A 19,499-nucleotide genomic window follows, 5' to 3' on the forward strand; every position below is an offset into this window, starting at 1 on the left:
AGGATCTTAAAAACAGACACTGACCCGGTTTTTGTTGTTGTGATCTCAACATTTGTATTTGCAATGTGGTCTAAGCGAAGGCATCTGCTCGAAAATTGCGATGAGAATTTATAACATCTGTTGCTTACCCACTTTTTTCTGTTCAAGGATCACGCAAGACTTATGGTTATTTGTGTGGGCACTTGTTGATAAATTGACTGAAATATACTAAATGGCTGCTAGTTGATGATGGGCTTTAGATATATTTTTATATGAAATTTTTATTTTGGTTTTAATATTTAGATGTTAAATTATATTTTTAAGATATTTCTAGAAAAACATATTTCCCATAGTGATGTTTATTTATTGGCCAAGTTCCCTAAAAGTGAGCTCACATTTGTTTGTGTACTATTTATCTTTGTACTTGCCAATTGACTACTTTCTTGATCCTTTTTAAGAGGTTGTAAAAAATGGTGTTCTTTTTTTAATGTTCTTTTATGGCTGTAATAGCTGAAATAAAGTTTCAATAGATGAGTTGTGCCAATAACCTTTGACTTAAATAACCTATTGTGTCGTATGTTCGTCTAGTTTAGCTCTGCAAGCCTGCAGTCACACCATCCCAAATGTGTAAACTGACTTCACTGCACTGCAAGAGCAGCAGGTTTTGAGTTTAAGATGGATTTGAAACTACCTTTCTGTACTTCTACATTGACGTCTGCCCCTGTCATGGGTACAAGTTCAAATTGCCATTTATTGTAAGTGTGCTTTCATTACTCTTATTGCTTTTATTACTAATGCATGCACAGTGTCATGGAGCAAAGGGGGAGTAGAAGACTGTCCTAATCCTGGTAGGTGGTGCCCATTTTACATGCTTCATAGGGTGTCCTTTGGAAGGGAGCATGGATCCTCAGAGGACACCTCGCGGAATGGTACATACACAGCTATGGAAGGAGAGGGGCTCCTTTGTCCTCTTTCTCGCCTCCAGGTCGAGGTCGGGATGTACATGTTCACACAATGTCAGTCAGTGGACGCCATGCTGTCAATCCTGTGCATGGTATGCCCAGATGTCTGCCCCTTGCTCACTTTGCCACTGGATTCAAGCTAGCCTGGCTAATGAAGGGTGTTACCCAAAAACCGGCCCCAGGATGCTTGTTTCCTGTTCAGGGAAGATCTGGCGCGGCTGTTTGGGCTGGACTGTTCCCATGTGGCACAGGGTCAAGACTGATTTGCATATGGCTGGCTCTGAACTGAGGTGGTGAAGTGAGCTAAAGAATGATGATGGATTCAACCCAGATCTGTGACTGGGGGTGTGTGTCTGCACTGGTGTAACAAAACTCGAGGGGGCCTCCCTGCAAGATACGTGGAGGGGCCCCCTCCAGGCTCAATGAGGAACTCCGTAAAAGTTTCATCTCTCCGTCCATCATCTCCTTGGATTTGCCATGGTCATCTTACAACCTGATCACTGTGGAGTGCCTTTGAAAGCCAGCATGAGAGATGCCGCCAGGCACTCATGATATTGCTCTAGTGCAGGACTTTACTGTATTGCATGCTTTTGGGAGCACATGTGTACTTTACTGTATTACATGCTTATGGAAGCAAGTGTGTTGCTGGGGCACCAGACAGTGCACTAAATTCTTCATAAAGAATACTCAAGGTTTAATCTTACTACGCATGGTTTTGCAAGAATGTATAACACTATTGGAGCTTTAAACTGCTCTAGGGCTATTGTATAATATTTCTTTATTAACACATTTTGAAACCACCTTGTTTAGATGGAAGCCGAGTCGGTAAATCAGCAATATAGAACACATGTTACTTTTTAAGGTCGATCAAGTGCCAAAAGTCAAAGAACAACATCATTACACCAGCAGCGAAATGTACAAGAGGCAAGAGTGAAAACCAAACATTCATTCTCAGGCAACCAGTTATCCTAAAGGATAGAAGAAAAGTGACAGGGTGCTTCATGGCTATTGAGTGAGCTAGAACGTTCCAGAAATTCTGCCAGGATCTTTTTCAGGTTTATAGTACAACTATGCATAATTTATTAGCAGGACAATATCTTCTTAGGTCTGCTTTTGATTCTGCTGGGGATGCTGCCTAGCTACCTGCTTTCTCACTGTTTTTCTGTTGTTTTTGTTTGAGATTATATAGAGAAACATAGCCTGTCAGAGTGTCCAGCGAGAGTGTATGCAAGTTTTGCCTGGCCAATTATTTGATGTGCTGTTTGCATTTCTCTAGTTTATTTTTTATTAGAAGGCTTTTGTAACAATGTCTTCCTCGTGTATACTTTATCTTTTGTCTGCAGTCCAATAGATGGCTCTACAAATCCATTGTTTATTTCTATGAAATAACCCACTATGTACTTCAAGACTTTTTTTATCTATTAGCTTGACGATTTGCCATTCGATAAATGACTTAGGGCCTGATTTAGATCTTGGCGGACAGGTTACTCCGTCACAACGGTGACGGATATCCTGTTTACCGAAAGAATATATGACTTTACTTTGCATTCATTTACAACGCATGCTTTTACAACGCGGTCAGTACAACGACCGCGTTGTTACCAGGCGTACCATTACAATGCAAGTCATTACAACCACTTACTGTAGGGGGGGGGCTGGAGTTTGGAATATTATAATTTACTATTGCAACTCTAGTCTGTGCAACAGTAGGGAAGGTGTTGGATTTAAAATAGAACACCTAAAGCCCCCTACAGCAAGTCGTTGTAATGACTTGTGTTGTAATGGTATTAGTAGTAACAACGTGGTTGTTGTACAGACCACCACGTTGTAATGGCACCGCGTTGTATTGACAGCGTTGTAAATGCTGTTTCCCATCGAAATATAAACCTCATAGGATGTAATGGGATTTATATTTTGGCAGACAGGATATCCGTCACTTTTTTGTGCCTGAATAACCCATCCGCAGAGATCTAAATCAGGCCCTTAATATGGGTCTACAACTTATTCCTATTCCTGCTGACCATCCATGTCATAGTTGTGGTATATGTGAGATGTTTTCACTGATGGTGGCTACTACGCATTCCTTCAGCTTGGTTATGCTGCGATGAATAATTTCCCCTTCCATTCTGTTATTGTTTATTTGCCTCTTTAAATAAAAGGTAGATTGGTAGGTTTGTGTTATTTCTATATCAGTTAATTGAGAATCTTCTTTTGTGATACAACATTTTTCATTCCATTATGTTTAGCTAGTACGACTAACAGCAACATTGCTTTTTCTATGTGCATCCATCATGTTTCTGTCTTAAGATTTTGATGTTAGTCCTTATAATGGAAATCCTTCAGCTGTTTCGTGTTAGTTGAAGACCGTAGCAATAACTAATAGATTCCATCAAAACTGGTAACCTCTACCTTAGACATCACACCTAATCATTATCTCTTAGTAGTAGTATACAGTCCTCATCACCACCTCCTCAACACCCCATTCCTCCATCACTTCCCTCATTAGAACAATCTTCCTATGAAGATGTTCCATATTACTTAACTAACTTCTGGTGCCACCATTGAACACCTATTTGTACAGTGTGAGCCTCTTTCCAGTGATCAGTCAGAACACTATACCCCAACACATAATCTCCTTTAAATGCACCATGTTTCGAAGACGCCTCCTTGCCCTCGATTCTCACTTTCATACCTTTGTCTTTTTATTCTTACAGTTAGTGTGATCATTCCCCAGCTTCATTACAGTATTATTGTTCTTGGAGTATTACTATTTCTTTTTATTTAAACCTCCCTTTTATTGTCATAGTCAGGTCTTTGTCTATAGCAGTCTTCATACTGTTCTTTAAGTACAGCATGGATGTTTACCATGATGTTTCTGTAATCAGTGTTTCTCAGTTTTCTCTTATGTGTACTCTTTGTGTGCCTGACATTTGCCTTCTGTATAATGACGATCTTGAAGAAAAAAACAACGAGTACAATTTATAGGAACAGCCTTTCAAGGGTTGATTGTTAGGCTAGTATTTCTATGACTGTGTTCTGGTTGTTCTTCCCCCAAGGTGGTAGCTGGGTAAGCTGCAAAAGTGAATTCTAGTATTTTATTAGTGTGTGTAACCAACATATTTGATGTATCTATTAGGTTATGTTTGATGTCTCATTTCCTGAGCGATGGCTACCATGAACACAAGACAATTTATTTTTAGCTATGATATTTGTAATTCTATGACTTTGTATTTAGATGATGCTCTCTTATTTTCACTAATAGTGTCAATGAATAAGTGATCATCTCTTTCCACTTGATCCTAGTTGTATGTTCATGGAAGATTGGAAGATTATTTTCATGTGTGTTCTTCAGTATGTTATTCATAGTCCTCTTCATTGTTCAGATTCATTGCTAAAATTCTGCCTCCTCTCTATATGGTGGTGGATTTTTTTACTGGAGATGCCCATTCATGCTTCTGCCCTTTCTCCATGTTTATTCAAGCTCAAAATAGGTCATTTGCAGTTGGGACACTATATTTGCCATTGTGATGTGAGCAGATATTATAACAAACTCAGTCAACTTGATGCACCATCTGATTAAGGTTACAAAATATTTCATACCTCCAAGGCGAGATTCAAACCTTATATGGAAAAACAGGATAATGTGTCTTTATTGGGAAGCTAGGGTAGGCTAATAATTGGATGTACGTCGTTACAACGCGATGTTTTACATCGCAGTACTTTACGACGCATGTTTTACAACGCAAGTCGTGGTAACGACTTGCGTTGTTGGGGGCTGGATAGTGAATAGTTTAATTTACTATTCCAACTCCATTCCCCATGGATAGTAGGGAAGGAGTTGGATAGTAAATTAAACTATTTACTATCCTGGAGCGCCCCCCAGCTCAATTCGTTGTTACAACATGCGTTGTAAAAGTTGCGTCGTAAGGGAACTGCGGTATAACATCCGCGTTGTAAAGGATGTTCCCCCTAATAATTCAATGTCTAAATCTACTTCAAGTTTGGGATCAATCGATGGCTTTATAACTCAAATTAAATTAGTAAATGATGGTTTATTCATGTCTCTGGATTTCAGGGCTAAGTAGGAGTGTTCACTCTCGATTACACTCTTGTTATCCCTACTTGATTCTGGTAATTGGCACGACCACTGTCCTGTCATTTTTCTCCTTCTATTCCATCACTCTGCATTTTCATTTAACTGCCTTTCTTTCCTCCTTTACGTGAACACCTTTCTATCCTCAGTTTCAGCCTCTGTCATGTAATTTTACTCTACTCTCTAGTTTTCTTTATATCTTTGAGGATTCTGGCTTCAGATTGTGAAATGTACAATGCTCATGTTGTTCATCTTGCAAAATTACTTTGGAGCTTTACCAGCTTCCTTATTGTCAATTACACGGACTAATTCCGGTTGACCTATTTAGGTCAACCCTTACTCTTCTCTGTACCTCAGAGTTTACTCTCTGTCACGGATGCGGCTGCGCAACCCTGGTGGGGCGTGAAGCACAGTCAAACCAGGAAGCGAGGAGAAGGCCGAGGCAGGGGACCTAGTCTGGTGTTCCCCAGTACTCCTGCGTAGGGCCATCTGCAGGAGGTTCGCGCAAGTCGCGGTTGGGATTCTCGAGTACAGCAGTATTAAAGCTGCACCTGAGAGTCCCTCATTGTCTGCAGTTATTTACAACTTTAAATTGTTACTGTTTTCGCTGAAGGTTGCACTTTTGCTGAATCCTCACAACCACTGCTGGAATTCCTCCTGTTCATGGATTCCTGCATTTCCTGATATTTTCACCACGTGCTTCTGACTCTTCGGCATTTTGTTTTGTTGCTCTTCTGTGGGATTCTGTACAGGGGCGGCCGCTCCATTAGGGTGTTGGAGTGCCGCCTCACTGCTTTCTCGCAGTGCGAGATGCAGAAAATAAAATGGTATTTTAAAAACCATTTTATTTTCTGCTTTTCACGCTGCGAGAAAGCAGAAGGCAGGGGTATGCCTGGTTGGGGGCGGGTGGGAGGGTATGCCTGGTTGGGGGGAGGTGGGTGGTCAGATTGGGGAGGAGTGGCATCCACATTGGACTGTTCCCATGAGGCACAGGGTCAGACTGATTTGCATATGGCCATGTCTGAACTGGGGTGGCAGAGTGGGCTAAAGAACGGTGATGGATTAAACCAAGATCTGTTGACTGGGTGTGAGTGTTTGATTGGTTCAGATGCTCCGTTCATCACCAACCCTTTTTGTACCGCTTTGTTCGCCATAAGTTGGCAGGGTATGCTCAGACGTGAGTCCTTTGCTCACTTTGCCACTGGATTCAAGCTAGCGTGGCTGAAGACGGCTGTTATGCCAGAAACCGGTCCTAGGAAGCTTGTTTCCGGTCCAGGGAAGGCATGGCTTGGCAGTCCGGGCTGGACTGTTCCCATGAGGCACAGGGTCAGGCTGATTTGCATATGGCCATGTCTGAACTGGGGTGGCAGAGTAGCCTAAAGAACGGTGATGGATTAAACCCAGATCTGTTGACTGGGTGTGAGTGTTTGATTGGTTCAGATGCTCCGTCCATCACCACCCCCTTTTGTACCCCTTATTCCATGGGCCATAGAAATTCCAATTACGTTGAAACCAAGAGTTTGTGCCTAAACCAGGATTCCGAGATGAGAAGAAATGACCTCTCCCTGCAGGTTTTTTCCTGCATGATTTTTACAAGGTAAAACCAGGTGGAATTTGTATAGGAAAAAGGCAACATTCCAAGTTTTACGCCTCAAAACAAGCAGCATTATCACTTGCCAATCTAAAGTTCAGAATTGAGAATGGTGTAGTAACCGCACCCAACAAATACCGTACCTTGAAGCATTGGTGGTTATGGGGTGTTGGGTCAATGAACCATATTAATGAGGAACTCATTATTACGCCCTAAGTGTGCCTTTCATAAAACACAATATTAGACTTCCCTTCCACTGATAATTTTGCATCACATTTATTATGACTTTAATTGTGCTTCACTGCCCTCGCTCACTTCATCAGGAGCTGCTGCGAACCCATGCAGAGAAGCACTCCTGCTCAAAAGTACACAGGAGCTCCATACAGCTGCCACTATATATACTACTTGCAGCTCCTCTTGGGTTTCAGCATGTGTGACATCATCAGCATACACCTAGCAACAACTAGACCTCATGCTGCTGCACATTCCTGGGCAATCAGAAGAAAGAGTTAGATTCTGAACTCTTGAAGGACTACAACCATCCTTTCAGAGGCCCTTCATTCAGGTCAAGGGTAATGAATATCTGTAACATATTGGAAACTCAGGGGCCCCTCTTCTCATTCTGCAGGAGGGTCTCGTCATTTTTTGTTACGTCACTGGCCACGTAAAGCATGCACTTTGTTTCTAACCTAGCACTGCTTCCAAAGAAACAACCACACCATGTGGATATACCAGTAACTTTATCTGGCCCTTGCTGGCCCTGAAAGTAGTAAAAACATTTTGTAACAAATGAAACATCTGTATCGTTGATGCACATTCTAGTACTTTCTTGACACGCGTCCATGCACAAACACTCACACAACTGTGTCTTACACTGTATTTCCAAATTTAAATATATCTAAAATATATCCAGCCATATGCACATAACTAGAAATTTAATAAAATATTCCACAACTGCAGTGATATTTTGAGAAGTTCCATTTCCTGTTTTTTAAGGTCTAGCAAAATGTCAGAAGCCTTTTCTGGCGAATATGCAAATTTTCTCCCTTTCCGGAGGAGTGTTTGCAAGTCTGCTGGCGCTGGAAACGTGTTTTTGTTATCTTCTTTTTTGCTGCCATCTTCCTGACATCCATTGAAGCAATCCTTTTAAGTAACACCTCAAGGCATTAATGTTGGAATATCATGTGTTTTTCCACGAAAATGTTTGCCATTCATAGCTTCCGATAAAAATTATTTCCCAGCTGAAATCTTAAAAACTAATTCAGAATAAATGGAAAAGTAAAATATAACAGCAAAGAGTGATGAGCGGAATGCTTACAAATGTCTCAGCCACTTGCCATCACTCGTATGCCACATTTCATGACATTGTTTTTCTGCTCACTGCGACATGCGCAATGGGGAATAACCCTCTGCTAACCAGTCTTGGTCCTGCTACAATCGGAATGGACAAGCCCAAACTCACAGACCACATCACCTGTGAGCAGGAACACAAGCAACCCCAGACTGGTTCATTATAGTTATCCTCATCGGTGAGGGGCAAATTGACTCCACTAACGCAGCAAGCACAGGACCCACATTTATTCATACGCATAGAACTTAGCATGTCACATTAAAACAACCGAAGATAATTTGTGGAATGATTAAAAACGTCTCTGTCACTGGCAATCACTCATAGGTGACATACCATTCTGTTATTTCGAACCCACTGGACCAAATCAGATGTAAATCAGTCTTAGTCCTCCTCCAATAGGAATCCAGCTCAAACTACTAGGCCATATCCACTCTAAACAGGAACAAAAGCAACCTCAGACCTGTTTCGGTGTAGCTGGACCTTATCACTGGGATAGAGCTTGGATTCTATAGCACAACAAGCACAAGACCCACATCTGGATAACTTGTCACACTTAGAGCATCACAATAGGGGGCGTGGCTTGGCGCCCAATGGACATGGCGGTGCTTCCGTGAGGCTCCTGGTCGGGCGCAGGGGAACAAGCTTATACCACCTCCAGCGTGTAATTACCCGGCCGAGAAGTTGCGTGAACTGAGGCTCACATGGATGTAAGCCATTTCGCTGCCTCTTACAATGACATTCTGCAATCTTCAGAGGTAAAAGCAGACATACGAGTTCGCGCAGCGGCAGCCGCCATTTTATCCTCCTGGATTTCGCCACAAGTGACTTTTGGCATTTGAAAATCTCGGCGCAAACGGCTCCAAGCGCACTTTTAAGGCTCTCATATTTGACATCATTTCAGTGCTTGCCATTGAAAGCTCCTCATGATTCTGCAGCAGTAATAACATATTTCCTCGGCTTGTACCTGTTCTGAGGAAATGCATTCCCGGTCGCCATTTTGAGGATTACACATGCCTTCAATGTGATGAAACATGAAGTAGTAAATAAGGCACAACTGATTTTTACTTAATTTTAAGTTCATTTGAGCGATTTGGATCCTCCCCAGCAACTTTTATTCAATGTTAATGGTGGGGTCAAGATATGAAACCCGCCATGTTGATTCTTTTTTCTTCTGTGTTTCTTTCTTCCACCTTCAAACGCGGCGCAAACACATATCTACAGGCATAAGAAGCGTATACTTCTGCACACATTTGACTCCTTGTGTTTCAGCTATATTCTATTTCTTTTGTGCATAGATTTATAGCGGTATAGTGAACCAGTTTCACCCAACATCTATATAGGTGCTGAGGTGATGTGGGTATAGCCGCCATTTTGTTCTTTTACTTCTAATCTCATGACGACAGCTTTTCAGCACTAATAAGAGGCGTACAAGCTTTATTACACAGCTCTATGAGGATCTGTAGAACTTATTCTTCTCAAGTGAGTCACTTTTTTGCTCAGTGGTTCTGTTTTTAAACGGCTCACAATGCTTTTTCAAGCAATTCAGTTGCATACCCAGTAGTGGTTATTAAATAGACTCTTGATATATATAGGCTCCTACTACTTTTTGCTCTGTTTTACTCTTCACCATCCATTTTTATGGTAGTATCCTGTTATATTGTATATCTCTCCAGTCGCATTTCTTACCACACAGCCAACTCCTCAACTTCATAGTCTGTGTATGTCTTCTAGATTCTCGTTATCATAGTTTCATAGGAAGAACAAACGGGTACCCACTCTGCTACTTCAAAACCTAAGTGCATATTCACCAAATACTCAAAAGTTTTTTCATAACTTCCCAATTTGGATAGTTTAGGACTTGTTGAGATAAACCAGTGTACCGCAGATATGGAACCTTGCCGTTAAAAGCAGGAAAGTCTAATGTGAAACACTTAAAAAAGAGATCCTCCTTCACCACCCAAACCGGCTTCTCCAGTCTGAATGGAATTACTGCTACAGGAAATAACGGCCCTCAGGCCTTTCATGGAGGAAACAAACACCAAATTACAAATCCTGTCTGATAACTGATCGCAGATGGACGTTACACTCACAACAGTGGAACAGAATGTTTCCTCCTTTCAGGACACCACCAAATGTGTTACCTCCTTACATTCTCAAGTATCCACACTGCAAAAACAAGTTGAGGACCTTGAAAATCGAAATAGGAGGAACAATATGCGTATTTACAATCTGGCAGAGGGGGTTGAAGGTACAGATCCTATTGCTTTCTTTAAGGCTTTTCTTCCTAAGATTCTTCATTTGCCAGAAGATACCATATTGAACATACAATGTGCTCACAGATTAGGTCGTATTGCCACTACTACTTCCACCTCACAAAGACCAAGAGGAGTCATTCTATACTTTTTGGAGTACATAGATTTGTTAAAAGTTCTGGCTGCCGCCAAGGCTCTTCAAAAGATCTCCTGGTCTGGTGCTACTTTATTTTTCGCGCAGGACTATTCCAGAGCTACGGCGTCAAGACGTAAAGCCTTCCTTGACATGAGACCAGCCCTTCGTTCCATGGGTGCCAGATATGGTCTATTCCATCTGTGTTTGTTTAAAGTCACCTACAATAACAAAACTATTTTATATGACGATCCGATACGTCTGCAGAGCTTCATTAATGCAAACAAGACAGATCTCATGGATTCTTCAAAACCATCCTCCTCACATTGAACTTGATCTGTCTAAGTCTCTTATTTGAATTGTCATTTTCTCGTTGATGACAGGATTTATGGTGTCACATATTTTTATTAAATTCCACATTTTAGTCCTAACCTAGATAATGCTTATTCGTATTACCAGTTTTCGTTTCTTCTGTGTTTACACTCAGTACATAACTTAAAGATATTCTTAACATTTCTTTTCTCTTTGCTTCCACAGTTAGGTTTATGTTAGGGAGTGCTCCCTCCTTGGTCTGATCCGGTCCTAATTGGATGTTTCGTCTGCTCCATGTGGTTCCACCTCCCCCCACATTCTTGTTCCCTCAGTGTAGGTATGTTTTTTGTTTTGTCTACCAGTTTTTGTTTCGTCCTATAATTTTCCTCTCTTTTCACATTTGGTGTCTTTTACACATTTATCCAGTTTTCTTCTCTCTTTTGCAAAATATTACTTATTATTCTAACATTCACTCTTTCTTGCTCCCTTTCTCCTCATTATCTTATCATTAATTCTATCTCTCACGTTTTTGCTGATTTCATCTTAACTTCATGGTCTATGCTTTCTACATCTTACATGTCTCTCTTATCTGAATTCCTATCTTTATGTTAACTCTTTTTATCATTGATATACAATGTTGTTATAGCGAATTGGATTTTTGCCTCAAAGTTTTGATTCATTTTGTTTTTTGATTATTTATGTCATTGAAGCTCATTTCATGGAACGTTAGGAGTCTAAATTCTCCTATCAAAAGGCAGAGAGTTCTTACTCATTTAGCTAAAGTAAATGCTTATTTGGTGTTTTTACAAGAAACTCATCTAACGGATACTGAATCATTAAAATTGAAAAGAGGTTGGGTGGGGGATGTCTTCTCATATCCAGGTGATGGGAAGCGCAACGGATACTTTGTCGTAAGTCACTTCCAATCTCACTCTTGTCGCAAGAATCTGATGGTGATGGCAGATGGTTGAATGTCAAACTGTTGTTAAAAGACGTTCCAGTTTCTCTACTCAACGTTTATGCCCCCACATGTGGTGAATCCTCTTTTTGGTCCACATTGGCCAAACAAATTACACACTCTATGGAAGATAACTTTGTATTAGCTGGCGACTGTAATCAGGTTTTTAACCCATTTGTTGACAGAAATTCTAGATTTCCCTTTGTTCCTAATAAACCACATAAATCCTTTGTTCACACTATTAGTCAACACAAACTTCTAGATGCTGGGCGCTTATGTAATCCAACCACCATGGAATATACCTTCTATTCCCCCACTCACCACACCCAATCCAGAATCGATTACATTTTTGTCTCCACAATATCTCACAAACGCTTACACATGCATAAATTGGCCCCATTTTACTCTCAGACCATGTCCTGTTTTGATTGGCATCGATATTTTACCTAAATCTTCAATCCCTAAAAGATGGAGCTTTAATAATGCTCTTCTTTTAAATTCAGAATTTACTGCTTCTTTCACTACTTTTTTTTAATGAATATTTTGAATTCAATTATACTGAACACTTGCCGTTTTCAACCATATGGGATGCTTTTTAGGCTTCGGCAAGAGATTTCATTATTGGTTTTGTTGCCAAGCAACGCAGAAATGCCCGTTTACATACTAAAAGTCTTCTTCAAGATCTCAAGAAGCTTGAGTATTCCTATTACACGTCACACTCAAAAGATTGCTTAACAGCCTAACGGCCCTTATTAATGCTAAATTGCAGTTTAACCAAATGTCGATTGATGATGCCTCATTATACCTGTTAAAATCCAGTGCAAAGTTTTATGGAGGTAAAAATAAGGCCGGGAAAATATTGGCTAATTACTTAAAAGTAGACTCGATATACGACACCAATTTATAATTTAAGGATGCTGAAATTTCAAGCGAATTCTCCCTTTCTTACAAATCTTTATATTCATCCAAAACACAACCCACTGAACATTACATATCACATTTCTTTTCTAATATACCAAAACCTGACCTCTCTTCTCTGGATTTGTTTTGTTTGGAGTCAGACATTACACAACGGGAACTATTATCTTCACTTAAAAAAGACAAAGCACCGGGTCCGGATAGTTTTACAGTCAAATTTTATCTCCATTTCTCCAAAATCCTTTTGCCTAAGTTGTACTCTTTAACAATTTTTTTTAGCTCTTTAAACAAATCCTCTGGCTCCTTTTCAGAGGCACATATTTGTCTTACCCTCAAGAAAGGCAAGGACTCTAGATTTTGAAAGAACTATAGGCCCATCTCCCTGGTCAACATTGATTATAAAAAGTTTTCAAAAGCATTAGCTACTAGATTAGATTCCTACCTACCAAATTTATTGGATAAGGAACAGTCTGGCTTTGTTAAGGGACGCTTTATTACAGACAATGCCCAACTTCTTTTTAATATTTTGTCCCAATCTTCTCGCCTAAAGCATTCCCTGGCAGCAATCGCATTAGATGCAGAAAAAGCGTTTGACAGAGTTGAGTGGACTTATTTGTTTTACACTCTTAAATGGTTTAGCTTTGGTCCTAAATGTATATCTTTGGTTTCTCTTCTTTATTACAATCCTCGCGCTGCAGTCTGTGCTAATGGCTTGATTTTTTGCTCTAGGTAGAGGAGTCCGTCAAGGATGCCCCTTATATCCCTTTTTGTTTAATCTAGCTCTGGAACCTTTTCTCTCCAAATTATGTCACAACCCAAATTTACATGGTTTCCAAATGACTAATTATTGTATTAAACTTGCAGCTAATGCTGACGATATCTTGCTTTTTATTTCAAATCCAAATGAATCAATTCCTGCCTTTCTAGCTGAAGTCCAAGCATACTCCCTCATTTCTGGTTATAAGCTAAATAATGATAAATGCAACATTTTCCCCTTAACCAAACATACTTTTAAGCCAGATTTTTGTGCTTCTAATTGTATATGGAACCCTAATCATATTAAATACCTAGGGTTATATATTACACCTAATGTTTCAGACACAGTAGCATTATGCATGAATACATGAATTCAAAAGCTTTCAGGCCTGACCACCAAATGGCATCCCCTTTACCTATCTTGGTTGGGACGTTTAGACACCTTTAAGATGATGTTGTCGCCCATAGTCTTATACACTATATCCAACATACCAGTTCCAATTCCTGTTAAATCATTTAACAAGGTCAATTCCATCCTTTCTTCCTTTTTATGGAACAACAAGAAATCCAGAATGTCTCTGAAAAGGTTAACTAGCTCCAAGGATGAAGGTGGAGTCAATTTTCCAGATTTTCGGATGTATCAGAAAGCCTTTCTTTTACGCCAGGCATCTTTTTGACCACTTGAACCCACAGATGACTGTCATTTGTGGACTTCAATTGAACGTCTTTTTTTATCTCCCTTTTCTTTTCAGGAGTATCTTTCCTTCTCACACAAACCACAGACTCTGTCTACCCCATATTCAAATTGACCTCTAAACTCCTCCAATCATCATTTTCCCCTACACACCACACTATAGATTCCTTCCTCAATTCAACCATTTGGCACAATAAAAGTTTGCTCATTCATAATAAACCCTTTTATTGGAAAACTTGGAGACAGAAGGGATTATATTGGGTTCACCAGCTATTCTCCCAATCAGTCTTTTTATCTTTTCCTTCGCTTAGCCAACTGTTTAACCTGCATACTTCATTCACTACTAAATACAATCTCTTAAAAGAAGCCATGATGACTACTTATACGCAAATATCCAATACACCTATCACTTCCAATAACTCCGACTCCCTCTCACAGCTGCACATTATGTTAAAAAGCACACCTAAAGCTTCCACTATATACAGTTTTCTATAAGGTATTGATACTGTTAGGCAGAAATCTAAAATAGTGGAGGCGTGGGAACATGATTTTCAGACATCCTGGCCAATTCAGTTATGGAAGAACTTATGGATCAAGTTACATAAATCCTCCAGAGCAGCAAACACAACTCAAACACTGTTTTTTGTATGCAATAGTCTTTTATTATCACTGCAAGTTTTAAGTAAAAGTTTTTCAACTGTATCAGATGCTTGCTGGACATGCTTATCACCAAACGCCGACTTATTCCACATGTTATTCTCTTGTGCATCTATATGTAACTTCTGGAAACAAGTATGGACTCAAATCAACTTAATTTTTTACACTAAGTTTCCTTTTTCCCTTAGCAATATCTTCCTAGGAAGCCTCTCACCTGTTTGGGAAAACATGATGTTTAATGTTAAAATTATTGATCTGTTATTAGTAGTTGCTTTTCAACAAATTACTATAAATTGGAAAGACTTTACAAAAATTTCTTACAGAGCCTGGTGGTACGCTGTTTGCCACAACCATAGGTTAGATACTGTTTTTGTTTACCTTATAAATTTGGCAACGAAGCGTTTGGATTTATGGTCACCTGTTACAATATTTCTTGATGCCAGTGCTAAAAGATTCTCTCAGCTACAACTATCACAACAGGAAGTTCTTAAACCCCCCTAATCCCCTAATTGCTCCTAATATCTTCTATAATTTATTGATACTAGAATGTATGTGTATTATTTGTATGTCACATATTGTCATTTACAAGTCTGATTCGTATATTCGCAAATATAATTATTCTGGATATTTTGATATGAGGTTACTGTTATGTATTCTTTATGGATACCTTTATATTTATCAATAAACATTTCTTGAACTTAGAGCATCACAATAAACAACAAATGGTAATGAGTGGCCAATTATGCAACACATTCCTCATGCAATGCAATTCCCTACTTAAAACATGAAATCTGAACCCAACAAGCCTAAGGAGTCTATGACTGATCTTAAATATTCCAATTTTAAGGAAACATAAAGGACAGTGGTGTCACAATCATATCTGTTGAAAAACAGTCCTGCGTCAATTGTATTTCAGACCAGAGATGGCCACTCTCCAAATTCAGGACAATACTCTTGCAATTGCTACATAAATATGGAAACTACTTTGCTGTGTTCTTGAGATGTCAGCGGACTTTGACACAGTTGACTATGGTCTCCTGCTCACATCTTTTTGCTAGGATGGGATGCTGGGGGACAATAGTTCTCTTTTTCCCAATTTGAGAAGATCAAGACCTTGATGGCACACACACAATCGCCATTAATTGTGTGGCCTCTCACGTTATCACCTATGCTGTTTTATATCTATATGGAATTACCGGGTACTGTTAAAAATTACAGGAACATTCCCATGCTTCGGTAGCTGATGATACCCATCTACACCTGAAATTGCATTCTGGAAAAGCATTCAAGAGCTGGAAACCATGCAGATTTCCTGAAAACTGGATGGAACAACTTTCCCTTTCCTTGAGAACATTCCCTGGTCAGTACTCTACCAGCTGCATCTTCTGTGTAGGGCAGGGCCAGCAAAATACTTTAGAACTGCAGTAAAATCACACTCCCTGTCTCATATTGGTGAAGGAATTGCCGTTGCTCCCGGCTTATACAAAGGAACACTGGCACTGATTATTTACATGTAAAATTCATTCCCCTGCACTGCTCAGGTATGTTGCTAAAAATTAAACTGCATCTCACCTATCCTTGTGGATTACTACTGGATCCCACAGGATCCCATTCAAAATTGGTAGTATCATCTTGAAAGCCCTTCACTTTCAGCGGGCCGACGTACATATTAATCAAGGCTCACAGGTTTCCGTTTTTACAGTTTATTTACGGATAGATACAGACAGAAAACAATGGGCCCGATTGACAAAGGTAAACTGAGATGAAAGTCTAGCTTTATTACTTTCGGTATTCACAAAGGGCATTTACTACTCATAAATGCCCTTTGTGAATACCAAAAGTTGTCGATTTTCAGTATTCACAAAGGGCATTTACGTCACTGTCACTATCACTTGCTCCCTGGTGCTATCTTACCTTACTACTTGGGGTGAGTTTAAAGGTAAAATGTCTGGATTCTACAACCTCCTGATTAGCCATCTTTACTCCCAACTACAATAGGAAATCCTCAGGAGGAATTGGCAGGTTCACATACAGGTGGAATATGATGAGGAAGAATGGACTGAACTTTGGAGGCCCTAGAACGAGGAGTCCGTGAGGCATGGAAGAAGCACAGTCTTTTTAAGATCCATCAGAGCTGGTACGCGACCCCGGCACAGCTTCAGGCTGCTCCCTCACTGTGATGTCATCATACACCATGTGATATTGTTCATATCTTACTGGACTCTCCCACCATACACCCCTTTTGGATGCCAATAGTGTCTCCACTCCAGGAATCTATGGATTTAACCAGACAGCTTTCACAACCCCTATTTCTCCTCCATGACTTATCGGACATTCCCGAGCTGACCCATTATGCTTGTCGCTTGCTTGTCACTGGTCTTAGAGTTGCCAAAATCTATATTTTACAGCACTGGCGTTCTCCACAATTGCTGTTACATGAGGAATGACTCACGAATATGAAAAAGACGGCGTCCAATGAAAGGGTCATTTACAAGTTAATGGACAAAGCAGATATTTTTCTTTTTATATGGTTCCCCTTTTTTATAGGATACCCCACCCTCACAATTTGCATTAATTTGCATGGATTCATCTCTATTATTGTGTCACCTTTCTCCACCCACCTATATTATTATACTTGGACTTTGCCTAACCAGCTTATCTTCCCTGTTTTATAGGTCTGTCTTTTCCTCCCTTCTTCTTTTCTCTCTGTCCTCCTTTTCCTCTTCTTTTTTCTTCCTTCTATAGCTTATTCTCTTTCACCCCTTTCTCCCTTTTTTATCTTTTCTTGAATATTGTATATAAATATTCTTTGTTATTGGTGCTTGTATCACAATAAGGGCATATGGGAATATGCTGCACTTGCATGTCACTGTATTTGTTGTTATTGCTCAATTATTAATTTTTACCAATAAAATAATTGCTCCACAAAAAAACCTATAATATTTGTAGGATAATGCTAATATTTACCTGTGGATGTATGTAATGTTATATTTGAATACTTTTCTAAAACAAGACTGGCATCAAAGCGTGAGTGCACATTTATCAGTTCAATAAATGTGGAAATAAACGATTTTACAACTACATTGATTTACAAAACACAAAATAAATATGGATAAATACCGTTAAAATGGACAAAAAAGAAATATGGATAAATATAGATGGAAATGTTCAATAAATAAACACCATAAAACTCGAATGATGGGGGCGGAGCTTGCCAGCAACTGGTCATGACCTGGTAGGCCTTGAAGCCGCGGGCCTGAGTGTGCCGCGAGGCCGAGGGACATGACCCGATGTGCGGGAGGAGGGAGCGACATTGTCGGGGAGATCTGGTGAAACGTCCGGAGACCCCGGATCAAACTTCGCGATTGGAGCACTAGGTGAGGAGGGGGTCTATACACCGGGGCACTGGCGCTCCCCCTCCAGGCCTTCCCACCTAGCCCACACGCTTGAAAGGCGTGTGGGTGCTGAGGGGGTGAGGCGGAGGAACCGCTGTGGATCGGCGTGAGGCCGGAGGAGTAGCGTGGCCGGCCACATACCCAGGCCCGGAAAAGTAGGGCTGCACGGGCGTGGGGGAGTCTACAGCGGGGAGCCAGGGACAAAGTAATGCCGAAGACGAGTGCTCAATCCCGGGACACGAGAACATTCTCGCGCTAGAGCCTGGGGACCCCCACTCACCCCCGCTAATGCAGAGGCGATAGCGTGGAGGAAAGACCACCAGAGGGGGTCCGGTGGGCTGCGCATGGGCCCTAAGAGTGGCAGGACAGTGTCCAGCTGTAGCAGGAGCACTCAAGTACAGCAGATACATCGCCAGAAGGGGTGGATTGCCAGGGCGGCCACAAGCCTTGCGCCGCAAGTTGCGACATATAGTAGGCACTCCCCTATCGCTGAGTGGACATTAGCGATGCCACTGCAATAGGAGAAGTTACTGTCCACTGGAGGTGCAGAGGGGTGAATGCTCAGAGGAGGAGAGGCTGCGGATCGACTGGAAACATCGGAGTTGGACAGAAGGCCTTCCTCGCCACGTGGTGGGTCCTGCAACGGTACACAGACTGCAAAGATCTGCCATTAAGGCGGCGAGTCGCAGTGATAGTGCCCAGGGCTTGGAAGTAGTGGTTGCTGGACAGTCCCGCATAACTTGGTGGGGCGACGGAGCGGAGCGACACAGACCTTGGCACCCTGCAGTCTCCCAAGAGCCCAACCGCCGGCGCGCCCTTCAGTCCACGTTGAAGACAAGTTACCAAGATGGTGAAGGGTGACAAAACTCAGAGCAAGTTGCCCTTTGCGCAGAGGTGCTCGCAAGCACAAGGGGTCCCGACAATGGACAGTGCGAGTACACAACCTGAAGAGGAACAGGTAGCAGGATCTGACATTAAGACTATGCTTTTATCTATGGAAAAGAGCCTACAGACAAGCATGTCCTCGCTGGGCACCAAGATCGATGCGCTAACCTACAGGATGGACCGCATGGCGGAGCGCCTTGACAAACATGCTGAGAGACATGATATGTCGGAGAGAATAATAATAGAGGTGGAGGAGGCCCAGACGGAATTGGATACGGGTCACAAGAAGCTGGAAAACATCATGCAAGCATTACAAGATAAAACGGAGGATTTGGAAGCCCGTTCACGACGCTGTAACCTCCGCATCACGGGCCTGCCAGAAACCACACAGACGGGCACCATGTTTGTGGAGAGACTCCTCACACCCTTCTGGGAGAGGGGGTGTTCTCAACGATGTTTGTGGTGGAACGGGCGCATCGCTCGTTGGGCCCGCGCCCGCGCCCCGGGGCTCCCCCTCGCCCTATCATCGCTAAACTACTTAATTATCGCGACAGGGACACTGC

At 41.3% G+C, this 19,499-nt stretch overlaps 1 long non-coding RNA gene across 1 annotated transcript in view; it reads left to right on the forward strand.

Annotated features, from left to right (window-relative positions):
* The window catches only part of LOC144761304 (uncharacterized), a 315,977-nt gene that overhangs the window by 176,297 nt on the left and 120,181 nt on the right, over window positions 1–19,499 (forward strand). The window contains exon 3 of the long non-coding RNA XR_013595665.1: window positions 568–734. This is a non-coding gene — a long non-coding RNA (uncharacterized LOC144761304). The remainder of the gene's footprint in view (window positions 1–567; window positions 735–19,499) is intronic.

The sequence above is a fragment of the Lissotriton helveticus genome, chromosome 6 (assembly GCF_964261635.1).
Source record: "Lissotriton helveticus chromosome 6, aLisHel1.1, whole genome shotgun sequence".
In the NCBI taxonomy this organism is placed as follows: domain Eukaryota; kingdom Metazoa; phylum Chordata; class Amphibia; order Caudata; family Salamandridae; genus Lissotriton; species Lissotriton helveticus.